We start from the raw sequence: 26,561 nt of genomic DNA on the forward strand, positions 1-26,561 counted from the left end.
ACCCCCTGTAGCTCAGTGGCAGAGCAAAGTGTTGGTGCTGACCTTTAAAGCGCTAAACGGTCTTGGTCCAGTATACCTGAAGGAGCGTCTCCACCCCCATCATCCAGCCCAGACACTGAGGTCCAGTGCCGAGGGCCTTCTGGCGGTTTCCTCCCTGCGAGAAGTGAGGTTACAGAGAACCAAGCAGAGGGCCTTTTCAGTAGCGGCACCCACCCTGTGGAATGCCGCCCCATCAGATGTCAAGGAAATAAACAACTATCTGACTTTTAGAAGACATCTGAAGGTAGCTCTGTTTAGGAAAACATTTAAATTTTTTGATGAATTATTGCATTTTAATATTTTGCTGGAAGCTGGGTTGGGTATAAATAAATTATTATTATTATTATTATTATTATTATTATTATTATTATTATTATCCTAAATTATCCATTAAAAAATAATAATGCAGAAAATAACAGTCTTACCAACGCATGAAACACATATGTGGAAACATGAAATGAGCTATATAAAGGTTCAGTGCTGTACACTGTATCTCGGGTTACAGACGCTTCAGGTTACAGACCTTTCGGGTTACAGACTCCGCTTACCCAGAAATAGTACCTCGGGTTAAGAACTTTACCTCAGGATGAGAACAGAAATCACACAGTGGCAGTGCAGCAGCAGCGGGAGGCTCCATTAGCTAAAGTGGTGCTTCAGGTTAAGAACAGTTTCAGATTAAGAACGGACCTCCGGAACAAATTAAGTTCGTAACCAGAGGTACCACTGTACTAGTGAAGACCAGCAGTGAAATGTTATGGTGTATATAACAGGTTGGAGCAGGAGACTTTGTGCTTTGAGGTGGGTGGAGTTTCAAGAAGGGAAACAAGGGAAAGTTTCTCTCCTCTCCCCGCTCTGCTTCCAGCCCCAAACCTAAGCATTTTATTCTGATATAGTGGGTTGGTGGTTCCTTTCTCTCTCACTTTACTTTCTCCCACCTTTTTGAGTGACACCTCAGCAGTCCACATGCCTGGGAAAGCTGACAGGTCCTTGTCAGAACGTTTTGGGACAGTGGTGGGGTTTAAAATACATTTCTTTTAAATTTACTAGCACATATTTTGCATTCCTAGGGATTTCCCCCCCAAAGTATGCAGAAGTCACTATCTTACTTTTGACTAGCTGCTAGGCCACCTGATTTTTGCTGTTGGAGACCTGCAACAAGATGTTGCAGCGTGGAGGACTCCCCTTCCATCTTCCATTCATTGAAATGAATGAATCTAAATTAGTCGTGCCCATTAGCTTCAATGGGTCTACTCTGGGTAGGACTACTGTTGAATGCAATTGGCTGAGATAGGTGTGGATCTAGACAGACAGACTGATAGATACACAATATATATTTGTGATTGCTTGATAGACATCCATATGTCCATCTGTTCTTCCATAGTGGAATGCAAACTGTATAGCTGATGCATTTAATAATGAGGAAGTAAAGGGAAAAAAGCAGAATAACAACACAACATAATGTTACCGTGCTGCTGTTTGGCCTGTTCAGCAGAAAACCAAATAATAATAATAATAATAATAATAATAATAATAAATGTGACCTCATCTTTACATCACATGTGGGCAAATTAATCAGAAAGTTTACTTGTGAGCTTCCATACCTAAGTGGCTGAACAGTGTCCCGCTGTCAATAAAAGTTACATATTATTATAGAATTGTATAGCTGAAATTCACTGTTTCGACCTATTTTGACAGACTCACAAATGACTTGGACAGGACTATTGAGACAGGGTCGCTCCCATTGTTCTGTGGGAATTTTCACAGCAACCTCACAGTAATATCGTGGCCGGCAAATGACTGGCAAGACTTGTTTTTGAATATTGTACAGAGGTTTGAGAGGAGAAAGGGGGAAGAGCCCAGTAGTAAGTTGTTTGTAAATGTCTAAATCACACTTCTGACCTTACTTTGCGACAAACTCTATGGCTGTAAACATGAACTGAGTATTCCATTCTCAGCAATATATATATATATATATATATATATATATATATATATATATATATCTGTGTGTGTGTGTGTAAAATATATGTGTATTATAGACAGAAGGCATTAAAACAAAACAGTTTGGCATTGACCAAATGATAACTGTTCAGGCTCTTTTGCCACACGCAGCACAGTTATAACAATCTTTTACGAAGTAAGTCGCCAACACAGATTCAAACCCACAGCGCTGATCCTAGCCAACAGACCTACTCGCAAGCAAGTTCTGCTGCCACCAACGAGACTTACTCCTGAGTAAATGCATGCACTCAGGTGGCACCAGAGAGACACAGCTGAAAGAGAGCTTCACTTTGCCAAGCCTTCATCCTAGCCGCATCTTCCAGAGACCCTTCATCCCTGGTTTGTTTGTTTTCAGGAACTGACAATAGCGCTGCCTTGCTCAAAGTTACCATAGCAGTCATTAAATAATACATTGCTGCCTCTCCTGGTGATCTAATTTATTTATTTTTTAAACAGCCCAGCAGAAACTCAGCATGCAGGAGTTTCCATTGATATGTCTCCACGGTTTTTTGGTGGTTTTTTTGGTGGTTAATTTTTTGGGCGTCTTGTAATATTGAAATGACCCAATAATAAGAATGATAACAACAACAACTACTACAACAACAATAAACCGGGTCTCTTTAATCTTAGCCACGCGAAGCCCATCCGATATGGCAAACGTTAAGAGCGGACGTACCTGGGAGAAGACTGAGCAGACTCTGGAGAGTCCATCGTTCTCTTTTTCTTTCAAAGTGTACCTGAGACATAGCGTCATCCTTGAGCCCCGGCAATAAAGACTGGTACATGCCACACGTTGCTGGTCTTTTGCTTATGTCCCGCAGTGCTTGAGAAAAGGGGTTATTGCTGCAGAAAAGAGAGAGCAAAAGCAAGAGAGAGAGAGAGCGAGCGCTGGCCATACAGTAGGAATAATCACTGCAGTCCGGCTCACCCCCACCTCCCTCTCTCCCTCTCCCTCTCTGTACAAGGCCCCAGATGATTCTGACTGCATCCTTCCATCCATAAATCATTCCCCTTATTCTATTGGTTACATGCTACATGGCAAGTATTGATTTTTCCCGTTCCCTCATCACTGCAGGACCTATGGTTTTTCTGAGCTGGTATACACAAAGATACACACATACACTATACGTTTGGGCTCTCACACACAGATGCACGCCAGCGTACGTACACAGCGCAAGATGCCTTTCTGTTAATTCTACACCATCACCACCCTGGGCAAACAAACTCCCAACTCTGAAAAAAATGTACAATTTGCACCACACACGTTTTTGAGAATGAAAGGAAACGATCAGCTTCAGGTATGAGCACGGCGGGCTCAATCAGTCGTCCCCCCTCCCCTTCCAAAATGCAAAAGGTTAAAGAACACAATTTGGGTGTGATTGCAAGCCGGGAAGTCAGAAGCCTGAAATGTTTCAGCTGGGAAGCAAGAACTCAGTGGGGAGAGTTTAAACTTTGGGTGGTAATTAGATGTTCGCAGTGGCCGTGGCGCTGCCACTGAAAGTAGCAGGTCGGAGTCAGTCTTCTCATCTACAGCGTTTCTGAAATTCATCACGTGGCAGGATGTTGCCTCGCTGCGAGTTGCTCGGCCGGCAGCAACATTTGGGAGGTGGGGGAACTTGCCGCCTGACAAGGCCACATTCTGAACTCAGTCTCACTGGTGGTTCTGAGTGGGAAAGAGGAAAGTGGCAGACCCATGAAAGACTCAGCCCCTGATCTCTTTTGTCAAATGATCCCAGGCAGCAAATCTTGGCTCATGGGATAGCTGTGGCCAGATAGAGCACCCATTTAACTCGCCAAAGGGCTGTTTCTAGATATTATTGCGTGCAGATTCAGGAACCTCGGGTAGAATGCCTTGATTATGGGTAGGCAAACTAAGGCCCGGGGGCCGGATGCGGTCCAATTGCCTTCTAAATCCGGCCCGCAGACGGTCCGGGAATCAGCGTGTTTTTACATGAGTAGAATGTGTGCTTTTATTTAAAATGCATCTCTGGGTTATTTGTGGGGCCTGCTTGGTGTTTTACACGAGTAGAATGTGCAGTGGCGTAGCGTGGGTTGTCAGCACCCGGGGCAAGGCAAGTAATTTGCGCCCCCTAACCCGTGGATTTGCGCCCCCTAACCCTAACCCCCAGGTGTTGCGCCCGGTGCGCCCGGCCCCCCCTGCACCCCCACGCTACGCCACTGAGAATGTGTGCTTTTATTTAAAATGGATCTCTGGGTTATTTGTGGGGCGTAGGAATTTGTTCATTCCCTCCAAAAAATATAGTCCAGCCCCCCACAAGGTCTGAGGGACAGTGGACCAGCCCCCTGCTGAAAAAGTTTGCTAACCCCCTGGCCCTGATCTTCTGTTTTCTTCCATTTGTATGTGCAGACACTGCACCCCTGACCTTCCCCAAGTGGTTACGAATGATGGACACAGCAACTTAGATTGGACCAAATAAGGCCACAACTTTATTGACATCAGATGTAAGGTTTTTGGCATAGGCGTTGGGCAACTATTAACTTCCGGTCTGCCTGCCGGAAGTGACGCCAAGTGTCAACGCCTGGGGATCTGGATGAAAGCAGCTCCTCCCGGATCCCTCTAAAGGGATACCCTACCTTTGGAGGGGCAGGCAAAGGCCACAAGCTCCCCGCCAAGGCATACGCAATGCCTATACTGCCACTCGAGCCTAACTAGGCTCGCCGACTCAGGTGAAATTCCTTGATCTTCTGCTTTCCTCCCTTCACCAGAAAACCGCACAGAATTATGCTAGGGCTGTGTTATCTATGACCTGTCTTGCCATGTGAGGGGCCGTAGCTTGATGGTAGGACACATGCTTGGAGTGCAGAAGGTCCCAGGTTCAATCCTAGCATCTTTAGTTAGTACTGGGATGGGGGAACCTCAGCTTTGGGGGCCTACCAGGTCCCCCTGTTAGTATTTCATGCCTCCGATGCTGCAGTTGTGGTTGGTGTAATTCACATGCCTGTCTGAGAAGCGTGTGGGAAACGGAAGACAGTCTTATCTCTTCTGCTGTATGTACAGTGGTACCTTGGGTTACAGATGCTTCAGGTTACATACTCCGCTAACCCAGAAATATTACCTCGGGTTAAGAACTTTGCTTCAGGTTGAGAACAGAAATTGTGTGGCGGTGGTGTGGCGGCAGCGGGAGGCCCCATTAGCTAAAGTGGTACCTCAGGTTAAGAACAGTTTCAGGTTAAGAACAGACCTCCAGAACGAATTAAGTTCTTAACCTGAGGTACTACTGTGCTTTGTAATGTACTTTCACATTTACCTGTGCCTGTTGTTCTCTCAGAGCTGGAGAGAATGGACGCCATTATGCTTTTGTCTGTACATAGTGTGTAAATAAATAGTAGATTAGCTCTGCGATGTCTCACGCTTCTTGCTGTGTTATGCCAGAAGCTTAGAGTGCATATACCAGTTGGTATATGTCACTAGAAGCGCACTGGAAGAGAAGGGAGATGCGCCCCCAGGGCATTTTCCAACACCCTCTACTTGACTTGTGGGATTCCCCCCCCCCCCAAGTCACACCCCTGACACAGTCCTGCTCTGCCCTCTCCCTGAGTGTTTTTGCCTGAAAAGACGTTTCGGGTTAAATCTTTTCAGGTTGCGTCCTGCAGTGACCCGGAAGTACCGGAAAGGGTTACTTCCTGCTTTCGCCTCTCACGCATGTGCAGATGCTCAAAATGATGTCACGCGCATGCGCAGAAGTGACAAGTCGCGACCCGCAGACACGGGTTGCATTCTGCGCATGTTTCACTCGGGGCTCCGGAACAGATCCCGTTCACAACCAGAGGTACCACTGTACCGCCCTTCATCTTAAGACCTCAGGGCGGTTCGCAGAATAAAATGCAAAGTAAAAACACAAGTAAACAATTAAAAAACAACAACAAAACAATAACCTCTCCCCTTCTCACAGACACATTTAAAAGGATGTAGAATATTAATCTGCCAAAGGTCTGGCTAAAGAGGAAAGTTCTCGCCTGGCGCCTAAAATATATATAATGAAGGCGCCTGGTGAACTTCCCCTTTTGCATGCAAAGACGATGCTCTACTCACTGAGCTGCACAGCCCTTCCCTGGCATACATCATAGACATGTTGGAGACAAGCTTGTACTTCCTTTGCAGGTACGCTATCCCCCCTTTCAGAACTATCATGAAGGTCAGACCCCATTCAATTGTCATAAAACTGCACAGTAACTCAAATCAAGGGCATGCTTTTCTCCTTGTACCAGCAGTTTATAACTATTTGCTATTTTGTGTGTGTCACAAGTTGTTTAGCACAGGAGGACAGCTTCAGCATCCTCCCCCCCCAAGCAGGCTCAATGATGTCATCTACCAGAGCAACGGGATAATTCGTGAGTCCTCCTTGCTCTGGCAAACAAATGAGGTAACAATGAAGTTTACGGTCTTGCTTGTTATAGATTACCTGCGAAAGCCAGAGAAGAAGGAAAATAATTAGCTAGAGGTTGGGTACGTCTTTTTCTTTCCTTTGTTGGGGTTGCAACTTCATTCCTGCAGTTAAAATTGTAACACTACTTTGCAAGATGGTGTGGATTTCTAATTGAAAGCTAAACATCAACCGGATGTAGATCTTCCATTAAAGCTCCATGTGATTTGAAAGTTGAAGCTACGCAGTCAGAAGCACCACAGATTTCAGTGGAGAGTAGATGTATAGGATGCACTCAGGCTCATTTTAATAAATTGAGTATAATTGCTCTTTGGGGTGTGCCTGCACTTTTGGACTCTCCAAGGGGTCAATGCAAAAGCTTTTCCTTGTGTGCATGGGGTTCCAGGTACTAATGAGGTCCTGCATTTCAAATATAAAGTACTACTAGTATAGGAGAAAAGCAGAGACATCACCTTGCCAACAAAGGTTCGTATAGTTAAAGCGGGACCAGGGAGAGGGGACGCTGGAAGAAGATTGGATTGTTTTTATTGTTTTTATTCTTTTTATTATCAGAAATGTTTTATGCACGTTGGAAAAATGTTGAAATGAAATTACTTGGCTCTTGTAAAATGTTTAAAGAATCAGGTAAAAAGGTTATGGTTATGAGAAGCTGGTAAAAATAAGACTTTAGTCTTAAGTTTTAAGGTTTTTTATAAGACAAGATGAAAATAGAGTAAGGTAATGTAAGGACAGAATACTATGAATTATGGAAAGGATTTGCTGTGACAATTATTAATCAAGATACAAGAGATGGGAGGAGGAGGAGGTCATGGAAATAAGGTAATGAAATTCGAGAATTTGAAAATGATGGTTTTATTTTTTCTTTTTCTGTTTTTGTCTTTTTTCTTTGTAACTTTGTCTTTTTATTTCTTTGTAATTTTTTAAAAAAATTCTTTTTTCAATAAATATCATTTTTAAAAAAAATAAAGCTATGGTTTTCCCAGTAGTGATGTACGGAAGTGAGAGCTGGACCATAAAGAAGGCTGGTAACCAAAGAATTGATACTTTTGAATTATGGTGCTGGAGGAGACTCTTGACAGTCCCATGGACTGCAAGAAGATCAAACCTATCCATTCTGAAGGAAATCAGCCCTGAGTGCTCACTGGAAGGACAGATCCTGAAGCTGAGGCTCCAGTACTTTGGCCACCTCATGAGAAGAGGTTTTCTCCCTGGAAAAGACCCTGATGTTGGGAAAGATGGAGGGCACAAGGAGAAGGGGACGACAGAGGACAAGATGGTTGGACAGTGTTCTCGAAGCTACTAACATGAGTTTGACCAAACTGGGGAAGGCAGTGGAAGACAGGAGTGCCTGGCGTGCTCTGGTCCAGGGGGTCACGAAGAGTCGGACACGACTAAACGACTAAACAACAACAAAAGTATATGAGAGTCTGAATCTCCAGAATTTGCTTCTTAAAGTGTTTCTGGAGGACCTCTTTCCTTCAGCATTCATCTGTAAGTGTTTGGAACAAATTTGCAGGGAGGGAAGTTATACAATGTCCTGCATATTGAGCCTTCATTCTGACTGGTTTGTTGGGAGGTTATATGATGTTGGATCAAGCAGTCCTTATCTCACACTTTTGAGTGCTTTCCCATCACTTTCCTCACTGCAAACACAATCTGATCCAGCCCCCCCCCCCAAGTGGGCTTGTTGGGCAAGAGCACGAAATCCACTTTAATTGTGCAACCTGAATGTGCCAGTGTGCGAATGAATCTCACTGGAAGAGTAGCGACAATCTGGAAGTAGCTTTTAGCTTATGGAAAATTGAAAATGGGCAGCCAAGAAGTAGCCAATTAGCTGGCCAGTTTTCACCAATGTTATGAAAACATTTCTGGGAGGTGCTGTAGCTCAGCTGCAAAGCATGTACTTTTCATATAGAAATGGCAAAGAAGTATTTTAAATACACAGCGTGGATGTGACCTGTGTTTCATGGCAAACCAAGTGCTTTGGAGTTCAGTCTCCCTGACCATAGTGTAGCGCTCTTAACTACAACATCATACTAGGGACCCAGCTACATTACTTAAAAAAAACGAAACAAAACATTGTAAATGTGTTATAACACTGTGACACAAGATGGCTCTGTAGAGCTGAAATTGGAACCCTATGAAATTTTCCATTGTGAGTTTTAAAATGTTTTTTTCCAGAGCATTTCCAGAGCTTTTTTTATAACTGTGTAGATGCAACCTAGAGGGACGTGGGTGGCGCTGTGGGCTAAACCACAGAGCCTAGGACTTGCCGATCAGAAGGTTGGCGGTTCGAATCCCCACAACGGGGTGAGCTCCCGTAGCTCGGTCCCAGCTCCTGCCAACCTAGCAGTTCGAAAGCACATCAAAGTGGAAGTAGATAAATAGGTACCACTCCGGTGGAAAGGTAAACGGTGTTTCCATGTGCTGCTCTGGTTTGCCAGAAGCGGCTTAGTCATGCTGCCCACATGAACCGGAAGCTGTACGCCGGCTCCCTTGACCAATAAAGCGAGATGAGCGCCGCAACCCCAGAGTTGGTCACGACTGGACCTAATGGTCAGGGGTCCCTTTACCTTTAGATGCAGCCTTGGTGGGAGGGTCACTGTCAAACTATCCAGCTCTCATGTACTTTCTGAGATGTTGCATTCACATCAAAGGGAATAGCATACCCTCCAACATTTCTCCAATGAAAATAGGGACGTCCCATTCCACAACAACAACAATAACAATTTTATTATTTATACCCCACCCATCTGACTGGGTTGTCCCAGCAACTCTGGGTGGCTTCCAACATGTATAAAAACATAATAAAACATTACACATTTTTTTTTAAAAAACTTCCTAATACAGGGCTGCCTGCAGATGTCTTCTAAAGGTGGCATCCTTGCTTATTTCCTTGTCTTGAGGGTCACATAACTCCATACCCTCCAACATTTCTCTGATGAAAATAGGGACGTCCTAAAGAAAGGCGGGACATTCTGGGATCTAATCAGAAACCAGGACAGCTTCTGTAAATCCAGGACTGTCCCTGGAAAATAGGGACATTTGGAGAGTCTGTAATAACTGGCTCCTCTCTGATATCCATTTCAGCCATTCAAAGAAGGAAAGAAATACCGTATTTTTTGCTCCATAAGTCACACTTTTTCCCTCATAAAAAGTAAGGGGAAATGTCTGTGCATCTTATTGAGTGAATGCATGGTCCCTGGAACCGAATTGCCCAGGGGCAAAAACCAGATTGTGCTTTTTTATATATATAGAAAGAGGGAAGGGGTGTTGAAACAAAGCCGCTGAGCAGCTGATCGGCAAGTGATCAGGAGGGAGATAAGGCTGCAGGTAAAAGTGGCTGCTGGGGGAAGGGGGGAGGTAAAGAAAGCGAACTTGCAAGGAGAGGAGACAGGAATACTAAAACAAGCAATGGGGAGAGAAATTAGAAGAAAAGGAGGAGCAAAAAACTGCTCCAGCTAAGGAAAAGACACTAAGGCAAACAAAAGGGAAGGGGGAGTTGAAACAAAGCCGCTGAGCAGCTGATCGGCAAGCGATCAGGACGGAGATAAGGGATGCTAGCGATAAAGGAGGCTGCCTGGGATGGGGGAGGTAAAAGCACATGGATCCTCAGGATTTTTGCATTGGGTCACCCCAAATTCACCATCAGATCACATAGCATGTCCATGGCTATCCTGCACACACAAAAATCACACATCCACTGTTTCGTGGGGCCGCAATGGCGCAAAACGTGGTTACAAAGCACGGATCCAAATGGATTCTCAGGATTTTTGCATTGGGCTACCCCAAACTCACTGTCAAATCACATATCATGTCTGTGGCCACAGCATGAACCACAAAAATCATGCACCCACTGTTAAGTTCAGAATATTTTTTTCCTTGTTTTCCTCCTCTAAAAACTAGATGCATCTTATGGTCAGGTGTGTCTTATGGAGCGAAAAATACGGTAATAATAAAAAAGTACCATGTCACAGCTCCTCCATCTCTAAAATTTGCTGCACATGGAAATCTAGCAAGTCAGGGAGGAGAGTTCCAGAGCTGTCTTCTGCCCAATGTGCAGGAAGGCAATTTGTGTCACAAAGTATACACTCAGCCCACAGTCTAGGACAGTCTGGAGAACCCAGTGGCCTCCATGAATGCAGAACTTAGTCATCCATGCGCTTTGCCATATTGGCTGGCATCTGTCAAACGTCTTGAGCAGAAGCACGCATAAAACAACCACAACCTGCACCGATTCTGCTGAGCTGAGAGCAGGATCCTAGAGATCTAAATATAGTGGAAGGAGGTGGGGGCAGGGAGATGGCTGAAGGGGAGTTCATAGCTGTGGCAGAGTGACCTCCGCAAGGCCGTCAAGGTTAGAGAGAGCTTCGGTGATGAGCTTAGTAAGCAGTTGTCACAAAGACATCTGGGACGTCTCTAACCAAAGCGCAGAATTTCCCCTAGACTTTGGGGGAGGAATGACTTTGCTGCTGTTGATGTCTTGGGAAGTAATTGCTCTCGCTTCAGCTCACTCCCTTCGCAAACTCCTGTCCTCCGAAGTGCTTTCTCAAAGATGCAAACTCTCCCTTCATCGAGATCATCTGGAGAATCTGTTTTGCATGTTCTGCCTTTGAGCTGCAGTCAGCATTAGAGAGGGTGCCGGACGGGGCCTTCTCTATTGTAGCATCCATTTTCTGGAACTGTCCTCAGTAAGAGAGAAGGCTGACCTGTCTGTATATAATATTTGATGCCAACAATGAACATAAGGGGAATGAAGAGTAGGCCCACAATGTTGCCCCTGCCTCATAGGTAATGCTCTCCGCTGGTGACTGAGATTCCCTTTTGGGTATAGAGACAGAGTAGTAGTCCTTTTGCAGACAACCTACACTTGCAAAAGTCGAAGGTGGAGCCTGCAAAGCACATGGTATTGCAATAATAATAATAATAATAATAATAATAATAATAATAATAATAATAATAATTTATACCCCGCCCATCTGGCTGGGCTTCCCCAGCCACTCTGGGCAGCTTCCAACAAAACATTAAAATACTGTAATACATCAAACATTAAAAGCTTCCCTAAACAGGTCTGTCTTCAGATGTCTTCTAAAAGTCTGGTAGCTGTTTTTCTCTTTGACATCTGGTGGGAGGGCGTTCCACAGGACGGGCGCCACTACTGAGGAGGCCCTCTGCCTGGTTCCCTGTAACTTGGCTTCTCGCAGGGAGGAAACCGCCAGAAGGCCCTCGGAGCTGGACCTCAGTGTCCGGGTAGAACGATGGGGGTGGAGATGCTCCTTCAGATATACTGGACCGAGGCCATTTAGGGCTTTAAAGGTCAGCACCAACACTTTGAATTGTGCTTGGAAACGTACTGGGAGCCAATGTAGGTCTTTCAAGACTGGTGTTATATGGTCTCGGCGGCCACTCCCAGTCACCAGTCTAGCTGCCGCATTCTGATTAGTTGTAGTTTCCAGGTCACCTTCAAAGGTAGCCCCACGTAGAGCACATTGCAGTAGTCCAAGTGGGAGATATCCAGAGCATGCACCACTCTGGCAAGACAGTCTGCAGGCAGGTAGGGTCTCAGCCTGCGCACCAGGTGGAGCTGGTAGACAGCTGCCCTAGACACAGAATTGACCTGTGGCTCCATGGACAGCAAGAGTGGGCCCAGTGGCATTATCCTGCTGTCTGCTTCTCTATACATAGCATATCCTCCAAGTGCCCTGTTCTAAGCAGGACATCCTGGATCACAGAAATCTATTCCAGCTTCTCCTTGGATCCCAGAATGTCCTGGTTTTTGTTCCAGCACTCTGGCACATGCCTTCTGATCCAATACTCTGCGACACCCTGCCGACAATTGTCAGAGCGTCTGGCCGGGAGGTGCGTGTCCTTCCTAATGCCCCAATTTTGGAGATGAAAATATTAGAGGGTGTGCACATAGGATCTATGCAAGGAGAATGACTGAAGACTGCTGAAGCAGATGAAGAAACCAAGCTAGAGATTTCATGCATGCACTCAGCAAAGAATGGTCCAGGATGCAATCTGCTGATTGGAAGTAAATTGGAATAAATTGGAACACTGTAAAGGCAAACTCACTGCACTCTGACATTTATCCTGGCTGCATAAGGAATCTAAACTTGGGTTTACCATGCAAAGAGCCGGTAATGGCAGGAGGGGAAAGATTTATAGGGGAACACTGGAAGCTGCCTTAGTCTGAGCCAGACCATTGGCCCCACTTCCTCCGCAATGTCTACAACAGGGTTTCCCAGACTTGGATCTCCAGCTGCTTTTGGATTACAGTTCCCATCATCCCTGACCACTGGTCCTGCTAGCAGGGGATGATGGGAGTTGTAGCCCAGCAACAGCTGTAGACCCAAGTTTGGGAAACCCTGACTGGCAAAGGCTCTCCATAATTTCAATGCTACCTGGAGACTGAAGCTGGTACATTCTGCATGCAGAGCAGATTCTCCATTGCTGAGCCACGGAGATGTGGAGACAGGGAGGGGAGGCACTTAGACCTTTCCACATCCACTATTTCCCCCTTAAAGGTCTTTTCCTCCCATCACTAACTGTTAGAATTCCTGCTCCTTGATTGCAGTCATGGGATTGTTGTCTATTATGTGACGGTATATGTTTTGACTCCACAGAGTGCGAAATGACGGAGACAGGATGTTTGTGTTACTGTGTTCCGTGAAGTGGGACTATTGTCCTTTGTTCTTTCTCTTTGCTGTCTGATGCTAGAGAGGGAGGGAGTCATATTGTAGTTGTGCTGGTCCCGGGGGGGAAAAGGTACTAATACCGTAGCCGAGGTTCAGTCCAGAGTCACTAGCAGGGTAGACGATCACTAGATGAGACGCGAGGTCCGAAACAGGGAGCTGGGCGGGGAAACAGGAACGCTGGTAGAGCAGCAGCAGGAAGCCAGGCGGGGAACAGGAACACTGGTGGGTCAGCAGCGGGCAGCCGGGCGAGGAACAGGAACACCGGAGAGTCAGAAGCAGGAAGCCGGGCGAGGAACAGGCACACCGGGAGTGCAGATCTAGGTCTGGGTAAAAGCAGGTACTCCACAACGACGTTGCTCCCGCAACCTGGGACCGGGCTGCCTGACCTTTATCTTCTTCTAAGGCCGGGGGCGGTCCCGGCCCCCAGGAGCCCCGCCTCTCCTGGCCTTAAGGCGAGCACTCCTCCTGGGAGAAACCAGTTCCCTTTGCCTCTCTGCCCTAAGCCTCTGCAGTTCAGGAGAGGCCGAAGGGTTACTGGGCCCCGGGGGAGGCTCACCTGTAGCCACTGAGTCCTCCAGCACCTCTGGGGCCAGAATGGTTTCACCTGGTGCCTGCCCCTGAGGATCTGGCACAGGTGTAGGCTCCTCAGCATCTAGGCCCTGCCCCAGTTCAGCCGGCCCTGGAGGCGGGGACTCCTGTGCCGGCTGGGATTCCTCCGGTTCACTCTCAGACTCGGAATCCCAGGCCATCACAGTAGTGCTCCGTGTGTGTTTATATGTAAATAAAGTAGATTAGCCAAAATGCTGAGTTGCTGAGGTCTGTTACGCAACTGCGAAGACTCTGCTGATCCCTAAGTGTGCCGATGTCTGTTGGCATTGGTTGCTGTGATGTTCGGGCTGAAGAAAGCTTTTGAAGCTCCCGAACGATCGACCAGGAGGGAGAGAACATGCCAGTTGGGCATGTGTCTCTACCAGGGTCCTACTTGAGTGTAGGCTGAGCTCCTGACACTAACTTCCCCCGGGAAACTTCTTAGAAGGATGGAAAGAACAGGTCTCAGGGTAATGAGCCAGGTAAGGATTAATTTACCTAATCTCAATCCCACCTTGCAACTGCTTTGCAACAAATAAGAAGAGTTGGAATCGTGTGTTTGCTGCTGCCTGCATCATTCTTCCCATTGTGATGTTAGCAGCAAAATATCCCAAGAAGTTGTTTTGCATTCTGTCCTAAAAGGGCCATTGGAGTCAATACTTGTGCTGAAAAGGAGGAGGTTATTTTACTTGAATTGATCACTTAGCAACCAGGATCTCTACCTACGGAGGGTGCTGGTCCATGGGTTACCAAGGAACGGTGACAATTGCTAAACAGCTGCCCTGCTAATCTACATAGCCTTTAACCCCAGTCAGCTGAACGATGGGCCGATGACAGCCAACGAACAATGAAAACACACCCTAATATTTTATTTAAGAGCTCAGGGATGCCACAGCTGCAGGGATGATACAATCAGCCAGATTGAACTGTTTCAACTCAAGTGTTTTTGCTTTCAAGAAGAAGAAAAAGCCTGGTTCTTCGCACAGCCGGAGAAGGTTGTGATAAATCACACATGAGTTGTTCCAAAACATCTTTGAATTCTCTCCCCCCCGCCCCCCAGTTTCTGCCCTCCTCTCCGCTTTTGCATGGCCTGATTAAATACAATCTATCAAAAAGCGTCTTAGCTCATGGCTGCCTTTTAAAACAGGGGTGCAAAGTGTCCATCTGTAAAAGCGCAGATCACTTGTAAGAAAGCAATTACGGATGTAGAGGAATACGTGAAATCTGCCCTTTTGAAGCCTATAACGTTTCGCAAACCCTCCCCTCTTTGCATTTACTGTCTGTCTCAGGAAAAAACAACGACAATTGAAAGTGAAGCAGGAAAGGTGGCACAGACGAGAAAAGAAATTAGCCAGGGTGATAAAAGAGTATAATAAGGAGGAGAAATTTGGGTGAAAGGAAGTGGAGGGAGAGGACAGTGGGATATATTACACTGTGGACCAATTCCCCAAGGGCGATGGAAGAGTCGCAACAGCTGCATTCATTTAAAATGGTGTGAGGCAAGAGCGGAGGCAATAAACAACAAATGTGTGTTGGTGTTTTGTGATGATGCAGGCGAAAAAAGGAGCAGGCACCTTATGCAAAGAGGGGGAAATGAGAGAATTAGCAAAAAAAAAAAAAAAAAAAGGCTCCTAAGATTAGAAGAGGAATTCAGCAGAGGGGGGGGGGAGATGATGATAATAGTGTACCTCCATGTATCTGTCTTAGATATGCAGATGACACAACATGGCAGAAAGTGAGGAGGAATTAAAGAACCTTTTAATGAGGGTGAAAGAGGAGAGCGCAAAATATGGTTTGAAGCTCAGCATCAAAAAAACCAAAGATCACAGCCACTAGTCCCATCACCTCCTGGCAAATAGAAGGGGAAGAAATGGAGGCAGTGAGAGATTTCACTTTCTTGCAATGACAAACCTAGACAGCATCTTATAAAGCAGAGACATCAGCTTGCCAACAAAGGTCCGTATAGTTAAAGCTGTGGTTTCCCCAGTAGTGATGTATGGAAGTGAGAGCTGGACCATAAAGACGGCTGATCGCCGATGAATTGATGCTTTTGAATTATGGTGTGGTAGCAGACTCTTGAAGGGACGCGGGTGGCGCTGTGGGTAAAAGCCTCAGCGCCTAGGGCTTGCCGATCGAAAGGTCGGCGGTTCGAATCCCCGCGGCGGGGTGCACTCCCACTGCTCGGTCCCAGCACCTGCCAACCTAGCAGTTCGAAAGCACCCCCAGGTGCAAGTAGATAAATAGGGACCACTTACCAGCGGGAAGGTAAACGCCGTTTCCGTGTGCTGCGCTGGCTCACCAGATGCAGCTTGTCACGCTGGCCACGTGACCCGGAAGTGTCTGCGGACAGCGATGGCCCCCGGCCTCTTGAGTGAGATGGGCGCACAACCCTAGAGTCTGTCAAGACTGGCCCGTACGGGCAGGGGTACCTTTACCTTTACCTTTTAGGAGACCCTTGAGAGTCCCATGGACTGCAAGAAGATCAAACCTATCCATTCTGAAGGAAATCAGCCCTGAGTTCTCACTGGAAGGACAGATCCTGAAGCTGAGACTCCAATACTTTGGCTACCTCATGAGAACAGAAGACTCCCTGGAAAAGACCCTGATGTTTGGAAAGATGGAGGGCACAAGGAGAAGGGGACGGCAGAGGACGAGATAGTTGGACAGTGTTCTCGAAGCTACCAACATGAGTCTGACCAAACCGTGGGAGGCAGTGGAAGACAGGAGTGCCTGGCGTGCTCTGGTCCATGGGGTCATGAAGAGTTGGACATGACTAAACGACTAAACAACAACAACAATGTACCTGTCTTATCTGAAAATCACAGAGCAATTTACAGAAAGAGACCGTAGAATACAACAGTACCTAAGCAATACTTTGGATATGGAATCTTCGGGTTACGGCCACGGCAAACCCAGAAGTGTATACTTCCGGGTGTCGTCGTGCGTGCATGCACAGAAGTGCTCAACCACGCCACATGCGTGCGCAGAAGCAGCCTCTACTTACGTTATTTTCGGGGTGCGAACGAACCCCCAGAATGAATTAAGTTCATATCCAGAGGGTCCACTGTAATATCAGTTGACATTGTGTATTCAGACTTTCAAAAGGCTTTTGATGAAGTCTCTCACCAAAGGCTCCTGAGTCAGCTTATCAGCGATCGGATAAGAAGAGAGGTCCTATTGTTGACAAGGAACTGGCTAAGAAACCAGACTAAATGTCTCAGTTGGTAAAGCATGAGACTGTTAATCTCAGGGTTGTGAGTTTGAGCATGTTGGGTGCTCCTCAACTCTATGATTCTATGACAGATCTCACAATGGATTGCTTGACTGATTATTTAATATCTATATCACTCAGTATATTAAAAACATCTGTAAGCGGTGTGCAGAAAACTGAAGCAACAACACACAACTTTCTAACAAATGTTAGAAAAATACTGAGTTACCAATAAAAATGTTAGGTTAAAAGAAAGTTACTAATATATGTAAATCAACAGCAATTCATTTTCTTTCTGACACACCCTCCTTCTCACCTAGGGTTCAAACAAACTCTCAGTTCACCCACAAAAGTCTCACAACAAGAGGAGGTCCTGGAAAGAGCGGACATCTCCCTAGACTCTCACTCTTGTTGTTGTTTAGTTGTTTAGTCTTGTCCGACTCTCAGGACAGAAAATAGGAAGTGCTTCATCCCATAGTGGCATCAACAGGGTGGGGTGTGGGGTGTGCCTGAGCACCCAGAAATTTTTTTGTTGTGGGTGCTCAGCACCCACACCACAGGACCCCCAACGTAACCTCTGCTGCCTCAAGAAGCACCAGAAGTCACGTCCGAGGCCTTGTGAGACGCTGCAATGTGCCGTCATGACATTACATGCCTGGGCACCCATAACCTGGGGCCCAAGTTGACTCTCCTGCCAAGTAGAATAAGAGAATCATAGAATTGTAGAGTTGGAAGGGACCCTAAGGATCATCTAGATCAACCCTCTGCAATGCAGGAATCTCAGCTAAAGCATCCACGACAGACGACCATCCAACCTCTGCTCAAAAACCTCCAAGGAAGGAGAGCAGAATAAAATTGCTTGATGGTGTGAACAGCGCATCGATTCCGACGAAAGAAGAATGGCAGACAAAATTAATGGACTACGCAGAATTAGATAAAATGACAAGAAGGATTCGAAACCTGTGGGACCAGAGATTCACAGAAGATTGGAAGAAATTTTTATTGTTTAGTTTAGTCGTGTCCGACTCTTTGTGACCCCATGGACCAGAGCATGCCAGGCACTCCTGTCTTCCGCTGCCTCCCGCAGTTCGGTCAAACTCATGCTGGTAGCTTCGAGAACACTGTCCAACCATATTGTCCTCTGTTGTCCCCTTCTCCTTGTGCCCTCAATCTTTCCCAACATCAGGGTCTTTTCCAGGGAGTCTTGTCTTCTCATGAGGTGGCCAAAGTACTGGAGCCTCAGCTTCAGGATCTGTCCTTCCAGTGAGCACTCAGGGCTGATTTCCTTCAGAATGGAGAGGTTTGATCTTCTTGCAGTCCATGGGACTCTCAAGAGTCTCCTCCAGCACCATAATCCAAAAGGATCAATTCTTTGGCGATCAGCCTTCTTTATGGTCCAGCTCTCGCTTCCACACATCACTACTGGGAAAACCATATGGATTATTTGAAGAACAACTGTAATCAACAAATTACGCTAGTAGAACTACAAGAAGTTTTGTAAGGAAAAATATATGAAACACTGCAAAGTACAAAAAGAATAAAGATATCTGTTATAAGATTTTAATGTAATAGTGGAAGTAAGAAATGTATATTAAGTGAATAGATTGGAAAATTTTCAGATGTGATTGATGGAAGTAAAAAAAAAGGTATAAGATATGAAAGTATGTTTAACTACTGTTGAAAATGATATGTTGAAAAATTAATAAAAAATTTATATTAAAAAAAGAACAGGGCATCAAAAGTCTCGAAACACGTTCGATTTTCATCTGTGCCTGTGCACAAATGTTATTCTAGTCTCACGTCTTATATTCTTAGGCTCTCCACCCTGAGAACTGTGGAACTGCCTTGCATTCAATCAACGATACTTTGGGCAAGAAAGCAAAATTCGACGGAAAGCAAAAAATTGCGCTGCTGCTGATATTAGACCCTCGGCAGCCTGACAGCTGGTATTCTGACACCACGTTTTGCTGCAAATGGGTGTTTACTTTTTTTGTTTTGTTTGCAAAAAGCTCCCAAGTGTTCAGCTGCCATCATGCAGTGACATTTATTTGAGTCTCAAGGTAATAACCACAGAAGCACCCTATATAGATTCTCTCCAGATGACCTTATATTCTCTCTGGAGCCAACCTTTATTATTGGTGGTGTTCTTAGAGCTGTTTTAGTATCACGTGGAAAGGTGTTTTTTTAAAAAGGCATTTTATCAAAAGGTGATTTTTTGTGTGGCTGTGGCCCGGGAATATCTGGAAAAATGGATATTGTGGAATAGTTTTCTTGCATTTTAACAGTATATGGATGTAGGCATCGACAAGGCATTCTTAATTTCAGTGCCAAACCTATGTATCAACTGTAGGAACATGGGGAGGAATTCAGTTTCGTTCATCTTTTAATGCAAATCTAGCTAATTCATGCTGCCCCCCAAAATGCGCAAATTGAGATGAAGCTTTTGAAATCCACACTTCTACTGAATTTTGTGCTGCAGTTCTCCCCCCAAATCACATGTCCCCCAAAATGTGTAAATTACAGGAGGCTGCACATAGAAATGTATATATTAGCTGAAAGAACATTAGAAAATATATGGGGAAATGGAATGGAATGTATTACGCAAAATTGCGCACAAAAATATATATATAAGGGAAAATGATCAATGAAATACCAATGAATTCTCTTGAGGACTTAAAAAAAATAGATGTAGATATGAATTTAAGATTGAAAAATAAGAAACAGAGAGAAACCAAAACTGATACCCATCCTTAGCCACATGCAAGGTGTTTACAGTGGTGCCTCGCAAGACGAAAAGAATCCGTTCTGTGATTCTCTTCATCTAGCGGTTTTTTCGTCTTGCGCAGCAAGCCCATTGAAGGATTAGCGGATTAGCGCTATTAGCGCTATTAGTGGCTTTTAGCGGCTTATCTGCTGATCGGATCAGCTGATAAGCGGCTTAGCGACTTAGAAAAAGGGGGGGGAAGGGAAAAAAAACCAGCAGGAACTCGCAAGACATTGTCGTCTTGCGAAGCAAGCCCATAGGAAATTCGTTTTGCGAAGCACCTCCAAAACGGAAAACTCTTTCGTCTAGCGAGTTTTCCGTCTTGCGAGGCATTCGTCTTGCGGGGCACCACTGTATTACGCATTTCAGTTTGTAAACAGATGAACATTTGGTGCCAGGCTATGTTTATTGCATATCATTCTATTTATTCTTTAAGTAGAGACTACACTAATCAATAATGTCAAAATGCTTCCAGGTGGATGTTTATTGTGGGATAGGTGCTGCTGATTTGTCTTTTTTTGCAAAGTGTGTTCTCTTTCATAGAGAACACGTGTTGCGGTGGAGTCTGACAGGCCACCCCTCTGTTGCTGGGCGGGTTAGTATGGATGACCATCCGCAGTGATTGGGCAGTTGGGTTACTGGGCAAGTTTTGGTGTTGCCATTTACCTTCCTGCCACAGTGGTACCTATTTATCTACTTGCACTGGTGTGCTTTCAAACTGCTAGGTTGGCAGGAGCTGGGACAGAGCAATGGGAGCTCACTCTGTCGCGGGGATTTGAACCGCTGACCTTCTGATCGGCAAGCCCAAGAGGCTCAGTGGTTTAGACCACAGCACCACCCCCTTCCTTGAGCATACCCAATGCATCTTTCTTTGGGCCATGAGATGTATACCATATGCCAGGGACAGCTAAATTCCAGATGCTGATGCACTACAACTCCTATCATCCTTGACTGTTGACCATGCTGGATGGGACTGATGGGAAATGGAGTCAAACGATATCTGGACATCCACAGATTCACCATCCTGTCTGAACACTAAAATAACATGGAATATTTTCCTTGAATTGTTCACAGTGCCTGCCCCCCGGCCCCCTGTTTATAACAAAGAGAGCAACCTCAACCCAAGAGAAAACTTGAAACCAATCCCTTCACTTCATATTAAGTTTGCAGGCATTGGTAATTAAAACTTTGTGACTCTTTATGCTCATCTTTGCACGAAATACGCTTTATGTGGGCCACATGTTCCTTTGCAACCCCCCCCCCCCAGGTTTTTCCACTCTTGATATTTTAACTCCTCCATTGTACAGCTTGGTGGAAGTAATTATTGTTCTGGGTGTCACCCTGGATGAAAGCAATGTCAGCATCTCCCTTGAGCCAGTGCCACCAACTGGACTCATCCACTTCAGCCCCGACTGGGCTAGGCGAGCTGGGTAGCACTTCCAGAGACCACCTTCTGCACAGGAACAGGTCAAAGTGCTGTGGACTCACAGCTTAGAGTTGTGAGCACCGGATTCACTCCAACAAGAAGACAGTCGTCGCACAGCAGACTACAGCAGAGTCTAGCAGAATATATAAACAACTCGGAGAGCAGCTCTGTAGAATATCTTCTTTATTCTATCTACAACTATAATACACAACTCTATACAGAGCTAAATAGGTCTAAGCATAAATGAATGCTGCACTGCACTGAGTGTCTGCAGCTGCTCTTAGCAGCAACCTTATCTCTACACACGATCTCTAACACTCAGTCTCTCTCTCTCTCTCTCTGACACTGACTGACTGACTGATTTGGTGCTGGAGCAGAATAAGTAGAGAGCAGAACATGCCTCCTCCTCTCTGGAGAATCAGCAGACTCCTCAGGAGATTCTTGGATATGGGAGGGGTGAAATCTCCTCAAGCAACAGCCTTCACTCCTTTGATACGAAGGCTTCGTTTCCATGTCCCTATTCAAATCTTATCCTCCATACTTAATAGGCATTGTTCAACTGATCTCCAAGCTCGGCTCTTTATGAAACTATTAAGGGTCTTTGGGAAAAGATATCACTCTGTTACAGTGACAAATTAAGCAGGGAAACTAAATAAGGAAATGAAACTAGTGGTGCTTTATGGGAGATCTACCAAGTGCAGCAAGAAAACAGGCAAAAAAGAGATGTTGGACACAGTATAATGTTGGAAGATTTGGAAAGGTTATGGAAGAAAGGGGTTAAGTTTACTGCATGTACTGTATTAAAAGAAAACATCATGAAAATGATGTATCGATGGTACTTAACCCCAGTAAAATTGGCAAAGATTTACCACATGAATGATAATATATGTTGGAAATGTAGAGAAAAAGAAGGTACCTTTTTTCATATGTGGTGGATGTGTCCCAAGGTGAAAGACTTCTGGGAAAAGATTTATAATGAATTGAAAAAAATGTTGAAAAATACATTTACTAAGAAACCAGAGGCCTTTCTACTTGGAATAATAAGAACTGAATTGCCCAAAAACGATGTTAGACAATTTTTGTATGCCACCACAGTGGCAAGACTGCTGTTAGCCAAAAATTGGAAATCCCAAGAAAATCCAGCGGTGGAAGAATGGCAGATGAAGATGTTGGACTTTTTGGAGCTAGCCGACCTGACTGGAAGAATCCACGACCAGAAAGAAGAGGAATATCAAGAAGATTGGAAGAAATTTAAGGATTATTTAACTAAATATTGTAATATAAATAATTAGAAGTCACGTGAAAGTACCAAACAGGCCTAGGATTAGAATAAGATTCAATTGTAAGTAAGTCGGATTTAGAATATTAAGAAAGGAGAAGAAGATAATTAATTGCTGGAAATAATTTTAGTTGAAGAATGATATTGGAGAGCTGTTATATGCAGATACAATGAAATTCAGAAGGGAGGGATTTGAGGAAGTCAATCAACAATGTAAGATAAATTGGGTTTTTCAAGTGATATGTGTTTAAATTTTTTGTTTTTCTTTTAGTCTGTGTGTTTTCTTTTTGTCTGTTTTCTTTTCTTTTTTCTATGTAGTATTTGTTATAAAAAAAACTTAATAATTTTTTTGGGGGGGGAGGCAAAAAAAGGGGGGGCCTCCATGCAACTTAATGAATATGCTTTGGCAATTGAAGAAGGTCCTCAATATTTATTAAGTTATTAGATTTCTTACCCACACTTTGCCATAAGGTCCCAGGCCGGGTTACAACAACAAGGCCAGCAGTCTTACCTGGTTGAATATGTGTTATTTCAGCTGTTTTCAATCAATGGCGATAAGTTCCTGGAGCGATTCCCTTTTGATAAGTGGACTTAACTGCCTTGATTTAATTCTGGCCAAATTTCCGCTGAAGCTGCGTCTTTAATTTTATATAGGTACAGAAAGCAGCATATTACCCTCACCATCTGCTCCCTGGCTTTGGGTTTTTGTTCCCCGAGTTCGACTTGAAACAAATTACTGGGAAATAAAGGATCAAATCCCTGGAATGAGTCGGCACCCCTGCCGTCTTAATCCATAGGAACAGGCTTCATCTTTCTGCCCTTACCAACTTTGATTAGTTTGCAGCGTAATTAAAGAAATTACGAAGGAAGTCTTCTGCTCCGACGTGATTAACCCAACCGCAATTCATACTACTTCCTGCTTCGTAAGAATCGCCCTGACATAACAGTTTGCATTGATTAATAAAGTAGACAAAAGAAAGACTTTAAGGAGGGGGCACATCAGCGCTTTTGTGATTCATGACCAACAGCCTGAGTTTTATCTCCTCCTCTGTCAGGTCGTATGTCGTGCGTAATCATTTATAGCTGATGTCTGTTCTTTAATTAAACAAAGCAAACGGGATTTATGTAAACCCATTTTTGGGGAGGGGGTGTGTGGAGAGAAACGGACGGCAAAGAGAAAGGGATCTCACCAACTTTTTCTTGCTTTTGCAAAGTGCTCGTAGCGTTTCACATCAATGCTATTTGTTTGTCAGGTTTGCACCCAGCAAATCACCCAGGGATTTCAAGATAACTTACATTGGGGGCAAGGAGAGGGAGCGATGTGGGGAAGGTGAACAGGCCAGCCCTACTGTTAGGCAAAGTAAGGTGGGTGCCCCAGGCAGCAGATTTTGGGTATCCTAAAAGGGCAGAAATATAATTCATTAGTTGATTTGTTACCTTTGTGCTTTTTCCTGCCGGGGAAGGGGAGAGCAGCTTGTGGGTTTTTCTGTTCCTAGTGCCAAAATAATTTGACAGATACTAAGCACTTTGACTTGTGTGGAGGGGATGTGCAAATCTGTCCATTTGGTTTCTCATTTTTCCAATCTCAATTTCAGATACTCAGGGTGGACCCACTGAAATTATTTGGCCTAAGTGTAAAGGTAAAGGGACCCCTGACCATTAGGTCCAGTCGCGGCCAACTCTGGGGTTGCGGCGCTCATCTTGCTTTAATGGCCGAGGGAGCCGGTGTACAGCATGACTAAGCCGCTTCTGGCGAACCAGAGCAGCGCACAGAAACGCCGTTTACCTTTCCGCCAGAGCGGTACCTATTTATCTACTTGCACTTTGACGTGCTTTCGAACTGCTAGGTTGGAGGAGCAGGGATGGAGCAACGGGAGCTCACCCCGTCGCAGGGATTCGAACCGCCGACCTTCTGATCGGCAAGTCCTAGGCTCTGTGGTTTAATCCCCAGTGCCACCCGTGTCCCTCGGGGCCTAAGTGAGTTATGTCCATTTAACTCCCGTGAGTTAACTCTGAGTAAGGTTAGCATGGGATACAACCGTTAGGCAGTGGTGAAGACTTTAAATCCGAACAGGTGCACAGTGTGTACACATTGTAGGATCTTCCAGAAGTTATGCTGGATGCATCAGGATGAGTTGGGGCCAGCCTATGCGACCTTGCCACCCCACTATATGCATTCAGGGGAACGTTTCTTCACATCTGTACAGTCCAGATGCAGAAGGTGGGTGGAAGAGGGAGCTTACAAGTTGCATTAGAACAGATTCACGTGAACAGATGCTTCACTTTTATGAAACAGCACCTGCTTTTAGCTCTTTTGTATTCTGCTGTTCTCCCAGCTGAGGATTAGTTTCCATGTGTTAGAAATTATTTATTGTAATTGTTAAAGAGTGAATTTCTGAATAATAATAATAATAATAATAATAATAATAATAATAATAATAATAGTAATAAATTTATTTATACCCCGCCCATCTGGCTGGGCTTCCCCAGCCACCCTGGGCAGCTTCCAACAAAATATTAAAATACAGTAATCCATCAAACATTAAAAGCTTCCCTAAACAGGGCTGCCTGTTTAATTTAGTTTAACTTTAATTTTTAGATGCTGATACTATTATTCAATACTATTCTAATGATTGTTGAATGTTACTTTATTTGATGCAGGTTGCTTATTTTAAAGTTAGGTTTTGTTATCACATTTTTGTATTGCATTAGATTGTTGTAAGGTGTACATTCTTTGTTTCTCCAGCCTGTAAAGAGTGCAATACCTTGAGTATTGCAAGATAGAAAGATGGTATACAAATTAAAAAAGTGATGATGATGATGGTGATGTCTAACAGAAGCAGCTCAAAACTTCTGGTTGTTGGGAAAAGGCAAGTCCAAGCAATCTCCAGGGCTGAAGGGGTGCTCTGATGTTCCCCACTGATGGGTCTGGGTGGGCTTACAGAAATGGTGACAACAGCAGAATTTGTGTCAATGGGTGCAGGGGTGTAGCTTGGGTCCTGTGTGCCTGGGGACCATGGTTCTCGGGTGCACAATTTTTGAGGGGGCCCTTAAAAGAAGAGAGATATTTTATATGCATACGGAGGGACAGAATAATAACCCCGGGCTAGACTGGCTAATGTTGCGGTGCCAGCATTGGCGAGAGGGATATAAATGCTAGGAGATTAAGATGATCCCTTTTAAGTACCAGAGATTACGGGAAAACCATTGTGGGCAGAGATGATCCCACATCTGTCTCCTGCAGAATTTCTAAGTCTTCCTCAGAGGCACAGGATGTTGGAGATGCTCAGAAGCAGAGTACCTAATCCGATCTGACACTTGATGAAGGCAAAATTCGACAAGGCTGGCCATAATGGCAAGCAGAAGAATGGTATGGTTATTGCGTTGAAAGGCGACAGGAGCAGTTCCATTGCAGCCTTCCAGCACAAAAGAAGGACTCTCTATCCACTAGCACCTCACTATGATTCTGTGTGGTGTGGTGGTTAAGAGCAGTAGTCTCGTAATCTGGGGAACCGGGTTCGCGTCTCCGCTCCTCCACATTCAGCTGCTGGGTGACCTTGGGCCAGTCACACTTCTCTGAAGTCTCTCAGCCCCACTCACCTCACAGAGTGTTTGTTGTGGGGGAGGAAGGGAAAGGAGAATGTTAGCCGCTTTGAGACTCCTGAAGGGGAGTGATAAAGCGGGATATCAAATCCAAACTCCTCCTCCTCCTCCTCCTCCTCCTCCTCCTCCTCTTCTTCTTCTTCTTCTTCTTCTTCTTCTTCTTCTTCTTCTGTTGTGTGATTGTGACTGAAGTGTTGGAAGAGTGGCTACAACTCCGCTTGCAGATGGTTTTTAATGGGTTATGAAACATAGAGTCGGGGACCTCCGGACTCCCAGACTATCCCTGTGTCTTTAATCAAATTATGCAGAAATGAGAGCTAAATACATGCTATATTCCATTAGCTTTCTGGAAGCTGCTTGTGCATCATGATTAAGCTCAGATATAATGTGGAAATTAACCTTCATGGAAACGTCAGGGAAATGGAATAAACTACCTGGTGAGCTTTTTGGTTCCGTAATTTCTAGGCACAAGTCAGAGAGGTTTTTCTTTCCTCCCACTGCTTTTCCTGGGAAAACCCACTGTTCACTGCAGAATTGGAACAAACG

The 26,561-nt window shown here is 44.9% G+C and overlaps 1 long non-coding RNA gene across 1 annotated transcript in view; it reads right to left on the reverse strand.

Annotated features, from left to right (window-relative positions):
• The window catches only part of LOC310702976, a 75,011-nt gene extending 72,088 nt beyond the window's left edge, over nt 1–2,923 (reverse strand). The window contains exon 1 of the long non-coding RNA XR_014523854.1: nt 2,717–2,923. This is a non-coding gene — a long non-coding RNA (uncharacterized lncRNA). The remainder of the gene's footprint in view (nt 1–2,716) is intronic.
• Nucleotides 2,924–26,561: the final 23,638 nt, after the last annotated feature.

Source organism: Podarcis liolepis, assembly GCF_965112155.1.
Source record: "Podarcis liolepis genome assembly, chromosome: 3".
NCBI classification, from domain to species: Eukaryota; Metazoa; Chordata; class Lepidosauria; order Squamata; family Lacertidae; genus Podarcis; species Podarcis liolepis.